The sequence below is a fragment of the Periophthalmus magnuspinnatus genome, chromosome 24 (assembly GCF_009829125.3).
Source record: "Periophthalmus magnuspinnatus isolate fPerMag1 chromosome 24, fPerMag1.2.pri, whole genome shotgun sequence".
NCBI classification, from domain to species: Eukaryota; Metazoa; Chordata; class Actinopteri; order Gobiiformes; family Gobiidae; genus Periophthalmus; species Periophthalmus magnuspinnatus.
Genome location: NC_047149.1, coordinates 22546158 through 22558764, shown reverse-complemented (window position 1 = coordinate 22558764; position 12607 = coordinate 22546158). Strand labels below are relative to the sequence as shown.

The 12607-nt window shown below is 41.3% G+C and overlaps 1 protein-coding gene across 2 annotated transcripts in view; it reads left to right on the top strand.

Annotated features, from left to right (window-relative positions):
• phip (pleckstrin homology domain interacting protein) overlaps positions 1-12607 on the top strand; it is an 88678-nt gene that overhangs the window by 12553 nt on the left and 63518 nt on the right. The window lies entirely within an intron of this gene.

Here is a 12607-nt window from a genome sequence, read left to right as displayed (position 1 = left end):
CCCTCCCCCTATATATCTCTCTCCCTCCCTCTCTTTAGGTCTTTCTCTCTCTCTTTCTCTCTGTGTGTGTCTGTCCTCCTCACTCTCCCCTTCTCTCCTCTCTCTCTATCTGTCTATCCTTCCCCCATCTCTCCCTCCTCTCTTTTTATCTCTCTCCTCTTTTCCCCCCTCTCTCCCATCTCTCTCCCTCCCTCTCTTTAGGTCTTTCTCTTTCTCTCTCTGTCTGTCTGTTCCTGCTCCTCTCCTCACTTTCCCTCCATCCCCCTCCCTCCCTCCCTCCCTCTCTCCCTCCCTCCTCTTCCTCTCTTTCCCCCTCCCTCCTTCCTTCTCTCCCTCCTCTTATCTCTCGCCTTCTCTCTCCCCTCTCTCTCGCTCTCTGTGTGTCTGTCCTTCCTCCCTTTCCCTCACTCCCTCCCTTCTCTCCCTCACTCCCTCCTTCCTTCTCTCTCTCCTCTTATCTCTCCCTCTCTTTAGGTCTCTCCCCTTCTCTCTCCTCTCTCCCTCTCTCTCTCTGTGTGTCTGTCCTTCCCCCCTCTCCCTCTCCTCCCTTTAACCCTCTCTCCCTCCCATCCACCCCCTCCTCTCCCTCCTTCCCTCCCTCCCTCCCTCCTCTTATCTCTCCCTCTCTTTAGGTCTCTCCCCTTCTCTCTCCTCTCTCTCTCTCTGTGTCTGTCCTCCCCCCCTCTCCCTCTCCTCCCTTTCCCCCTCTCTCCCTCCCATCCACCCCCTCCTCTCCCTCCTTCCCTCCCTCCCTCCTCTTATCTCTCCCTCTCTTTAGGTCTCTCCCCTTCTCTCTCCTCTCTCTCTCTCTCTGTGTCTGCCCCCCCCCTCCCTCCCATCCGCCCCCTCCTCTCCCTCCCTCCCTCCCTCCCTCCTCTTATCTCTCCTCACCCGCTGCCCCTCCTTTGTTCCTCTGCTTTTCCTTTTCCTAACACAAGAAAACGTTTCCTCCGAGGCTTTGGCTAAGTGCCAAAATTAAAATTCACCATCACTTCCCCTCTATCCCTCCGCATCGTCCCTCTCCCTCCTTTTTTCCCCCCCTCTTTCTCTGTCTCTCCTTTCATCACAAGATCATCCTTATTTATATATTTGTTATTTTGGGATTTGGCGTGGTTTTTGCTGCAGTGGTGAGTGTCCTGACAGATAATCAGCTGTTTTTTGTAAAGGCTAAGTTCAGACTTTCACTGTTGTCGTTTAAATTTTAATGTTTTTATTCCATCGATTCGACCAACGATTTCTTTTCTATCGCTTTGAAACACTCGTTATCTGCAAACACGACGCGCAAATTACTCCACAATAATGACTTTATATATTTTAAACACAGCTACGTTAAAGTTTTTGTGCGTTTTTTGGGAAAATCTCTCTTTAAATCACATGTCAAACTCAAGGCCCCGGGGCCAAATGTGCCCGCCACGTCATTTTTTACGGTCGCGCGACAAATTAAAATGTACGACTGTCTTAAAATATCAGTTTACCAGGAGATAAGCAGTTTTTTTTGTAATTAGTAATATTTAGTAATTTTTTTTTTAATCTACGCAAATTTAAGGGCGTTTTGCTGATGGTGATGAAGAAGAGGAGGTGAAAAAAGGCGATCGTTTCTGTTGTTGTGGCGGATTCGCGATAGAAAGCGGTTGCAACGGACAAACACGACATGAGCGTAAAGGAAAGAGATGTTTATATTATATTTATATGAACCGATCCACCTCAAAAACAGCAGTTATTTTGTTTAAAACCCGGTTAACGTATGACGCAAAACATCCAAGTGTGTTATGTAACCGTATCCGTCAAAGAACTACACAACGGCTTTGTGCGAAGAAAGAAAAAAAGACACGTTTTGGGGCAAGATCTGGCTGTAAATTGTCTCGTTACATCCAAATAAAGACGCAACCACGATATCGACTAAAACGATCCCACGAAACTGATACTTGGTCCGTAATTACGCTAGCTAACGGCACTTCTTTTACTTCGCTAACTGTGATTATTCAAATAGAGATTTCGATTTGATTGCGATATATCTTGCTTTCCTAACCCCTAAGGACGGGATTACTTTAAAAAAATCACACGTGCGGTTACGTAAAACAAGTAATATTCATAATCTGATGTGGAAAAACTAGCTACGCGATGTGAAATATGTTAAATATAGCAATGGAAGCTAACAAAAAACACGTTTCCAGTTGTTAAAATGACAGTATTTCCTCTGGCGGAGTTGCAGCGTTGAAGTTTTGACACGGCGATGACTCTATAAGACGATAGCGGCGTTTTCTTATCGCAGTTCTGTTCGTTTATGCCGCGAAAGCTTCAGAGATAAAAAAAGGACACAAGATTTTCTCCCATGTTCAACACCGTCTGCCGTCTCCTCTCCGCTTCCTTTTTAAATACGCGCTTTATACGCACAACTGTTACTCGTATTACACTGACTTCACTCTACAACGGCGCTGGATCAAGTACGCGGTTTGGTTTCTTAAGTAAAACTACAAATACAGAGGTGCAAAGTTATTCAAGTACAAGTAATACCATGAAAAAAATCGACTAAGTGTTAAAGCACCTGTTTAAAAAATGTACTTTTCAGCGTAAAATTGAAAGTGTTGCTCATTTTTTTTGTGTTTAATGTAGTGATATTGATTAAAAATGAAAAATATTTTGGTGAAAAGCTGCAAAACGAATCCGTTTCTTAATTTTTCTTGTGAATTTTGTGCAGTTTTATTCGTGTTCGCTCAAAGTTGAAGCTCGAACTTGAAAACGTTAGTCAGGATTTTACCGCAAAAATGGTAAAAAATAACACTTCAGATCGTATGAAAAGTACTTTTTACTTTTCAATCCTGTTCAGAAATGTGGTTGAGTAGAAAGTACAGATACTACTCTCAAATGTAGTGAAGTAAGAGTGAAAAGTACCACTGTAAAATGTACTTCAGTCACATTTTTAGGTGTCTGTACTCTACTTAAGTACAGCATTTTACTACTAGTACTTCATTACCTTCCGCTACTGCTCTACAACTGTTCATTTTGTCATAAACTCATCAAAACTGCAGTGTTTCTTTTTAGTATTTAAACCAAAACTTCACATTTATATATTCTAAACAAATTTAAATCTTAATATTTACTTAAATAATCTGATATTTTTGTTCTTTTTAGAGGCATTTTGTCCTATTTAATGGTGGAAGGTAATGAAGTACAAGTAGTAAAGTGCTGTATTTAAGCAGAATTTTTAGGTATCTGTACTTTACTTAAGTGTATTATACAGTGGATACTTTTTTACTTTTACTTCACTACATTTGAGTGCAGTATCTGTACTTTCTACTCCACTACATTTTCCAACAGGACTGAAAAGTAAAAAGTACTTTTCACATGATTTGAGGAGTTATTTTTGTCATTTTCGTGGAACTATCGACTAAAGTTTTCAAGTTCAAGCTTCAACTTGGAGCGAACAAAAGTAAACACACAAAATTCACAAGAAAAATGAAGAAACTGATTCGTGTTGCAGCTGTTGGAACAAAATATTTCTCATTTTTGAATCAATATCGCTACAGTTGACGCTTTAAAAATGTGCTTTAAGAGTAAAAAGTAAAAGTATTTCACACAAGTGTTGTTCATTTGTTAAACGGGTACTTAAATACTTTTTTACTTAAGTCGATTTGTTCAAGTGATGCTTTTACTTTTACTTGAGTAGTATTTTCCCTCTGTATTTGTACTTTAACTTATACAAACTGCAAGTAAAACAAGACCAGTGTTACTTGTTCTAAAATACGTGACTCTTTTATTAGTTTATCTTTTCATTTTCCCGTCTTCTCTCAACTGTCCTGCTCTCGTTTACGCTCCTACTTTTAAAAAAACGTGTAAAACTTGTCAGAAATACGTCGCAATTACATTTTTTTTTCTAAATTCTTGACGCTTTACTTTTACTTTAAAATGAAATGATTTGTGTTGTAGTTTTTTTACCTAACATCCTTTTAATCGAGGTACAAAATGAGGTTGTGGCGGCGTTTTATTCAGCGTTGGTCGAGCGGTTGACGGTGCGATTCCATGTATTACGCACAAATACTGCCGCTGTGTCCTTGGGCAAGACTCAACTGCAGTATTTGCGTACATTGGCGTATGAATATGTGCGTGTTTTCTTGATTTTAAAGCGTTTCGAAGGTGGAAAAACGCGGCGTGACCCCCAGACGACGCGAAACCTCCGAGTGTTGGTTTAATCACGGCAAAAATCCAAAAATCCCGATTATTCTCATTATTATTTGGCTCAAAAGTGAATGTAGTACTTGTATTTCTCATCTCAAACAGTTACTTTTACTGTGATATATTGCGTTGTGACGAGGGGCGGCGGCGTAGCACTGCAGCTAATTGAAACCGCTAACGTTTAAAACAGCGTTATCCTTGAAAGTAAAGACGAAAAAACACTATTACCGTAAATTTCGGATTATAAGCCGCTACTTTTTTTCCACGCTTTGAACCCTGCGGCTTTTACAGCAGTGCGGCTTATATATGGAATTTTACTGGATAACGGACCCTGGGGGGCGCTCTCTAGCTGTAAACGTAAAAGTGAGACAGACGTGGGGAAAGATTCTGCTCTGAAGAATTCACTAGTTTTGATTTTGAACGATCATTTTGCGCATCATGAAATGGATATGATGCAGTTTTTAAGATAAAGAAACAGAAAGGAAACAGAGCAGGGGTCGGCCTTTAACACGCAAAGAGCCATTTGGACCCACTTTCCACATAAAATAAAACACTGGGAGCCGCAAATACTTTTTGACATCTAAAATGAAGATAACACTGTATAATAACAATAATGTAAAGGAATAATGTAGGTTTTACTTTCACGGACAAGCCTTCTACACGTGGCAGATAAATATGGCAAAAACAACTTAAGTGCATTAAAAAAATACAACTCACCAAACCGCTGCATCATGCATCGCGCTGATTATGTGATTATGTCTACTCTACTCCGCAGTTTCTTTAAAAAAACAACAACAACAAAACTCGTAGCGTATCGTTTAATCCCAGGTGCTTATTCTCCATGTGCCAAAGCAGTTTTGAAGGTTTCATTGCCTTATTTGCTTTTCCCGTATGTTACGCAGAGCGGACTCTGTGCGTGAGAGTCACCTGTAGCGACAAACCCAGATTTTAAGTAGGCATTGTCTGTTAAATTTATCTTTCTTTTTCTTGGAGGTCGTAGTCTCCTCTTCTGGCTCCTCAGTTGTCCTTTTCCCCTTTGTTAAAAAGCTCTCCAAAGACTTTTGTTTTGGCTCATTTTCACTCGCTTGTGGCTCTACTTTTGTGCGTCGTGTCTGATGTGTTATATGTGATACGTCACCGCGGAGACAAGAGCAGATAATATACTTGCTACTACATCAAATAGATTTCTGTGGCGATTTCCAGCAGGATTTTCATGATACATCTACGGACGAGCTTATTAGTGTGTCATTAGGGACGGGCCAAAGTTGCTCCTGACCCCTGTGCGCACAACGTCTGAAAATCAGGGCTCTTTACGCAGGACTGTGAGCTGTGTCTGTTAGTTCCCAAGCCACGCAGAGCCGCAGTATGAGGCTGAAAGAGGCGCATACGGCTCCGGAGCCGCGAGTTGCCGACCCCTGAAATAGAGCCACTGCACGTGAGCTCGACATCAATGAATCCAACTTGGTCAATGTAAAAAGACGACAAAAGTTTTCAGAGGAAATAAAAGCAGATTTTCCGTGTTGGTGCAGCTTTATTTTCTAAACCTGCAGATGTGTTCATCCCGTGTTGTTGTCGTGTTGGTGCCAATTTTCAGGCACAGTTTAAAAAAAAGTGTGTCGGTGCACCGTCTTTCTGTGTAAATATCTCATGTTACAATATGAAAACCTGCGGCTTTTATTCAGGTGCGGCTTATATATGTACAAAATTGATTTTCTCTTCAAATTTAGCTGGTGCGGCTTATATCAAGGTGCGCTCTGTAGTCCGAAATTTACGGTAATAACTTTACTTTAGCGTTTTGGCGTAAGGAAACACGCCGAGTTCGTTCTGGTTGTTTATTTTCCGCACATAAGAGCGACTGTAGGACGTGACCAACGACAAAAACGAGAAGAAAACAGAACAAACCAGGAAATGATGAAGAGAAACTTGTCGGCATAGCAACAAAATGTCACAAATAAAAGCAAAAACAACACGTAAACGCTTAGAAAAATAACAAAAGGTGTCGACTCTGAGCTAAACGCGATGTATTAGATTATTACCGTGTATTTAAAAGCCTTAAACAAGTGAATACAGATATTTTAAAGGCAAGTATTAACATATTAACCAGCAAATATTGTTACTGCACAGTTGTTATTGCTGTATTTTTATAGATATTTTAGTCGTTATGTCAAAATTAACGCACGATTTGTCCGTTTGTTCAATAGCAAATACCAACCGTAATGTTTCTTATGGAAGATAACGAAGTACAAGTAGTAAAGTACCTAAAGAACTCTACTTAAGTACAGTTCACAGTGGTACTTTTTGATTTTACTTCACTACATTTGAGAGCAGTATCTGTACTTTCTACTCCACTACGTTTTTGAACCGCGGTGAAAAGTAAGAAGTACTTTTAACATGATTTGAGGGGTTATTTTTTACCGTGTTTGTGGTAAAATCCTGATTCAAGTTTTCGAGTTCAGGCTTTGGCTTTGAGAAAATGAAAGTAAATACACAAAATTCTTAAGAAAAATGAAGAAATGGATTCGTGTTGCAGCTGCTGAACAAAAAACGTGTCATAACTCTCAACACGTGTGTGAAATACTTTTACTTTTTCACTCTTAAAGTATATTTTTAAACAGGTACTTAAATCATTTTACTTAAGTAGATTTTTCATGTGATACTTTTGCTTTTACTGGAGTAACTTTTTACCTCTGTATCTGTACTTTTAAGTAACAAAGTTGAGTACTTCATCCACTTGAACCTGGAACTATATATTTTAGGGTGAAGAGAAGGAGAAGAGACAGAGGAAGAGAGGGGAGAGAGGGGAGAGAGGGAGGAGAGGGGGGAGAAGGAGAGACAGGGGAGGAGGGGAGAGGGGGAAGAGAAGGAGACAGAGGAGAGTGAGTTTAGAAGAGACAGAGGAAGAAAGAGGAGAGGGGGGAGAAGGAGGGGGAGAGGAAAAGAGAGGAGAGGGGGAGAGAAAGAGACGGAGACAGGGGGAGGGAGAGAAGGAGAGGGAGAGAGAGGGAGAGGGGGCAGAAGGAGACAGAAGAGTAAGTTTAGAAGAGACAGGAAGAAAGAGGAGAGGGGGAGGAGAGGGCGGAGAAGGAGATAGAGGAAGAGAGAGGGGGGAGAAAGGACGAGAGAGGAAAGGGGGGAGAAGGAGAGACAGGGGAGGAGGGGAGATAGGAGACAGAGGAAGAGAGAGGAGAGGGAGACAGAGGGGGAGGGAGGGAGAGGAGAGAGATAGAGGAAGAGGAGAGGGGAGAGAGGGCAGGGGAGAGAGAGGAGAGAGAGGAAATAGGGGGGAGAGAGAGAGGAGACAGGAAACAGGAGAGAGAGGAGACTGAGGAGAGAGATAGGAGAAAGAGGGGGGAGAGAGAGGAGAGAGAGGAAATAAGGGAGAGACAGGTGAGAGAGATAAGAGAGAGAAATAGGAGAAAGGGAGATAGGAGAGAAGGGGAGGGAGAGAGAAAGCGAAAGCAAAACATGATAATTTGTCGTTTGTGCTTCTGCTGTGTGAGGTCTTGAATTTGTCTTTTATAATTTTATAATTGGACGTTTTTCTACGGACGACAGGAAAAAACAGCAACAGCTTTAGTGTCGCTAATGGAGATCCAAATAAATAAAACCATAAACATGAGAGAGAGAGAGAACACAAGACGAGAGGAACAGAGGGAGAGAGAGAGAAATGTGATCAGAGGCAGAAGATATGAGGAGAGACAGAAAGATACACTTGTTGGGAGAGAGAGAGAGTGCACGGGACAGAAATAGAAACTATGAGGAGAGAAAGAGAGAGAAAGAAAACATGAGGAAAGACAGAGAGAGAGAAATCAGTACATAGGGAGAGAGAAAGAAAGACAAAGAGAAAGCAAGGCATGAGGAAGGAGAGGAGGTTCGACATGACGGGTGTGTGTGAGAGAGCGAGAGAGAGGAGGACAAAAATGGAAGATATGAGGAGAGAAAGAGACAGAGAAAAAGCAAGACATGATGTGTGTGTTGTGTGTGTGAGAGAAAGAGAAAGAAATCAGTACATGAAGAGAGAGGGAGAGACAGAGCGAAAGAGCGAAGTTAGTAACAAATAAGAAAATTTGCTTGAGGAGAGAAAGTGAGAGAGAAAGATACAAAGAGACAAATAAGAAAAGAGAGTGAGAGAGGGTGAAATGGAGAGAAATTGGTACATGAGGAGAGTGTGTGTGAGAGAGAGAAAGAGAGAGAGGGGGCATGAGGAAGGGGAGAAGACATAAGGAGTGTGTGTCAGAGAGACAGAGAGAGAGAGAAGGATAAAAATAGATATGAGGAGAGAAAGAGGGCATAAAACATGAGGAGAGACAGAGGAAGAGAAAAAGCAAGACATGATGTGTGTTTGTGAGAGAGATAGAGCAAAAGAGAAAGAAATCACTAACAAGAGAGAGAGCAAAAGAGAGCAACAAAGAGAGAGAGAGAAATCAGTAACAAATAAGAAAAGTAGCACATGAAGAGGGAGAGAAATAGAGAGAAATCTGTACATGAGAGAGAGAGAAAGACTCAAAGTCACAAAGAGAGAAAGCAAGGCATGAGGAAGAAGAGAAGAGGGAAGACATGACGAGTGTGTGAGAGAAACAGAGAGAGAGAAGGACAAAAATAGAAGATATGAGGAGAGAAAGAGCACAAGAAAACATGAGGAGAAACAGAGCTTGAAAGAATAAGCAAGACGTGTGTGTTTGTGTGCGAGAGAGAGAGCAAAAGAGAGAATCAGTACATGAGAGAGAGAGCGAGAGAGAAGAGGAGAAGAGGAGAGGAGAGGTACTTAGAGAGCAGAGCCGCCTGTCTCAGTGCTGTGAAAATGTGTTGAGATCCTGAGTGAGGCTGAGTGTCGCTTCATTAAATCCAGTGAATAATGTGTGTAAAAATAACTACACTCCGGCTCCATAGCATGTTCCATTTGTCTCACTCTCACTCTGCGCTCGACACTCGCCCGGCTCCGAATCACAACATATACACTTTTTATTCAATTTAAAACAATTACGTCTATATATTTAGAGCGTTTCTTAAGTATATTTGTTCACATAAATGGTGATGTTATAAACGGTTTCCTCAAAGTAGCTGGGAAAACAGCAGCTTTATTTGGTTAAACGTCCCGTATTTCGCTATTTTCTTGTCAGTTATATTCACTCCAATGTCCCGTTGAAATATTATCCTCGAGAGAAGAGACGAAAAAAACGCTAATAATAACCTTACTTTAGCGTTTTGGTGAGAGTAAACACGCCAAATTCGTTCTGATTGTTTATTTTCTGAACATAAAGGCTACCGTAGGCCGCGACCAACGCCAAAACGGGAAGAAAACGGCGGCGTCTCAACTCGCGAGAGCCGGTCCCCAGAACAGACCAGTAAACGATGAGTAGAAACGTGTCGGCATAGCAACCAAGTGACACAAACAACACGTAAAAACACTTAGAAAAACAACAAAAGGACTAAACGCACAATATCGGATCATTACAGTGTATTTAAAGCCAAGTTAGTACAGATATTTTAAAACTCTTTCTACCTTCTTATCTTTCGTTCTTATTTATCGTAACGACTGACGAGGAGTCGAAAAGATTCAGAACGTGGGTAACAGTTTAACGATGTTTATTTACTGATTGATCCATCTACTTTCATTTGCACATCAGACAGTTGAGAGCAGGTTGTTCGCCGTCGTTCTTGAGGGGGATCGTGGGCGGCGGGGTCAAAGACGAGGTAATCCGTACCGGTCGGAGGGTGTGAGGTTCGTAGCGGTTGTGGAGAGCTGGGTCGGAGACAGAGGAGCAAAAAAACCCAACAAAAAAACATCCAATTTAGACAAAAATAACAAACGCTGAAGCTTGGCGACAGGATATCGGATATAACGGAGATTCAGACGATGTCCACTTCTTCTTCTTTAATTAATTTGCGCCGTCATGGTCTACCGCAGTTTAAAATTCTTACGTTGACGACATTTTTCAAAGGCGCGACTCTCCAAAATGTTCCCTGGAGTGGACCAAACCTCACTGGCTCATGACTTTTTAGCGTTGTCCAAAAGTATCACCCTGTTTGACAAAAGTATTTCATATTTTCTCAGATGTTTGTCGATCCTGATCTTGTACTTTCTCTGGTTGGTGGACCCTCAGTTACTGCAAATCTTCGGAATGAACTAAAATCGTTCGCCGAATTTGTAACATTATTCGCCAGAAGACTTGTTTTATTGAATTGGAAACACAAAAAAAACATTTACATTAATCTTTTGTATGACATAATGAAACACGTGCAACTAGAAAAAGTTAAATTTGAACTTAAAGGGAGAAAAAAAAAGTAAAAATTGCAAAACGTGAGACTGGGCGGATGAATAAATTACAACGATCCGGCTCAGTCTGGCTGGACGTTTGACCTTTACGTTAGCATCTGAGCACAGGTAAGGATGATCAAACAATAAGCAATAAAAACAATAAAACAGGAATTAAATAAAACGGCAGACGTGTAAATGGAAAAACGCAAAGTTACCTATAGACTTATTGTGAGATTAAAGGATTTGAGTGCGGTGTTTTAACAGTTCTTGCAGTGTATCTTGATTAAAATGTCCACCGCACATGTTTTAAACCCAAATAAGAGACTTGTGTGAGTGTAATTAAGGATAAATCAGAGTTTGAATCAGAATTTGAACATGTTTAGCTCATATCTGGGAGCACAGGTCGTGTAATGTGAAATCTAACTCGCACATACAGCTTCTTTAACAATGCGGCTGCTTCTTTCTGAAACAACGGGCCTCATTCACTCGTAATTTCCACTTTTAGAAGTCGCTGAGAGAAATTACGCAGGCAGATTTCTTCTTAAATGATAGTTATGCCTTATTAACCAACGCATTTACATTTCATTTAGACGAAAAATAATATGTATTTAGCAAGAAACGGCTTCTAAACTTCCATATTTAGCCATTGTGAGCTTGGAATTATGACATGTGTTGATTAAAAATGTCCACACATGAACACACTCGCTGTATACGGGATATTTAAGTCAATAACTGATTTAATTAACTGAGCGTTTCATCGTCAAGTTCTGGGTTTGAGATAAATAGCGAGGGAGCGCAGCACTGTAGTCTATAAAGTCTGTTAGAGCAAATACTCCACATGTGCTGTAAAAGTTCACATAAATGTTATTGGATCATGTTTTTTATAGAGAATAATATGAGAAAATGTATAACTTACAATCATGGAGGAGATAGAATTTTGTGTTGCGTTGTCAGAGTTTTAATTTTGTTCTTATGAGTTTTCCTACTGTAGGATTTGTTCTTTCACTTAATAATAAAGCAGGGCTAAAGCAGGACTAAAGCAGGACTAAAGCAGGACTAAAGCAGGGCTAAAGCAGGGCTAAAGCAGGACTAAAGCAGGACTAAAGCAGGACTAAAGCAGGGCTAAAGCAGGGCTAAACCAGGACTAAAGCAGGACTAAAGCAGGACTAAAGCAGGACTAAAGCAGGGCTAAAGCAGGGCTAAACCAGGACTAAAGCAGGACTAAAGCAGGACTAAAGCAGGGCTAAAGCAGGGCTAAACCAGGACTAAAGCAGGACTAAAGCAGGACTAAAGCAGGACTAAAGCAGGGCTAAAGCAGGGCTAAACCAGGACTAAAGCAGGACTAAAGCAGGACTAAAGCAGGGCTAAAGCAGGGCTAAACCAGGACTAAAGCAGGACTAAAGCAGGACTAAAGCAGGACTAAAGCAGGGCTAAAGCAGGGCTAAACCAGGACTAAAGCAGGACTAAAGCAGGGCTAAACCAGGACTAAAGCAGGACTAAAGCAGGGCTAAAGCAGGGCTAAAGCAGGACTAAACCAGGACTAAACCAGGACTAAAGCAGGACTAAAGCAGGACTAAAGCAGGGCTAAAGCAGGACTAAAGCAGGACTAAAGCAGGGCTAAACCAGGGCTAAAGCGGGACTAAAGCGGGACTAAAGCGGGACTAAAGCGGGACTAAAGCGGGACTAAAGCGGGACTAAAGCGGGACTAAAGCGGGACTAAAGCGGGGCTAAAGCGGGGCTAAACGAAGGGCTAAACAAAGGGCTACACCTGGACTACACCTGGACTACACCTGGACTACACCTGGACTACACCTGCACTACACCTGTGGAATCAGTGTTTCAGTTTTATGCAGCTAAAACCTCCTGAAGATGTGAGACAGGCCTCTAATTTGACAATATTTAAATCCAGGCTCCAAACTGTCCTGTTTATCTGTGCATACGACTGAAAGGGGTTTATTCTGCACTTTTCCTCTTTTAATGTTAATTTTATGATGATTATTTATGTTTTGCTTTGTTGTATTGTGATTTTAATGTCTTTATTATTTCGTAAAAACACTTTGAATTACTTTGTGTACGAATTGTGCTATAAAAATAAACTTTTCTTGCCTTGTCTTCATGAATGAGGTCCGGCGAATCTCTCCCCAGAGTGACACCTGCCTCCTCCCTCATCTGAAA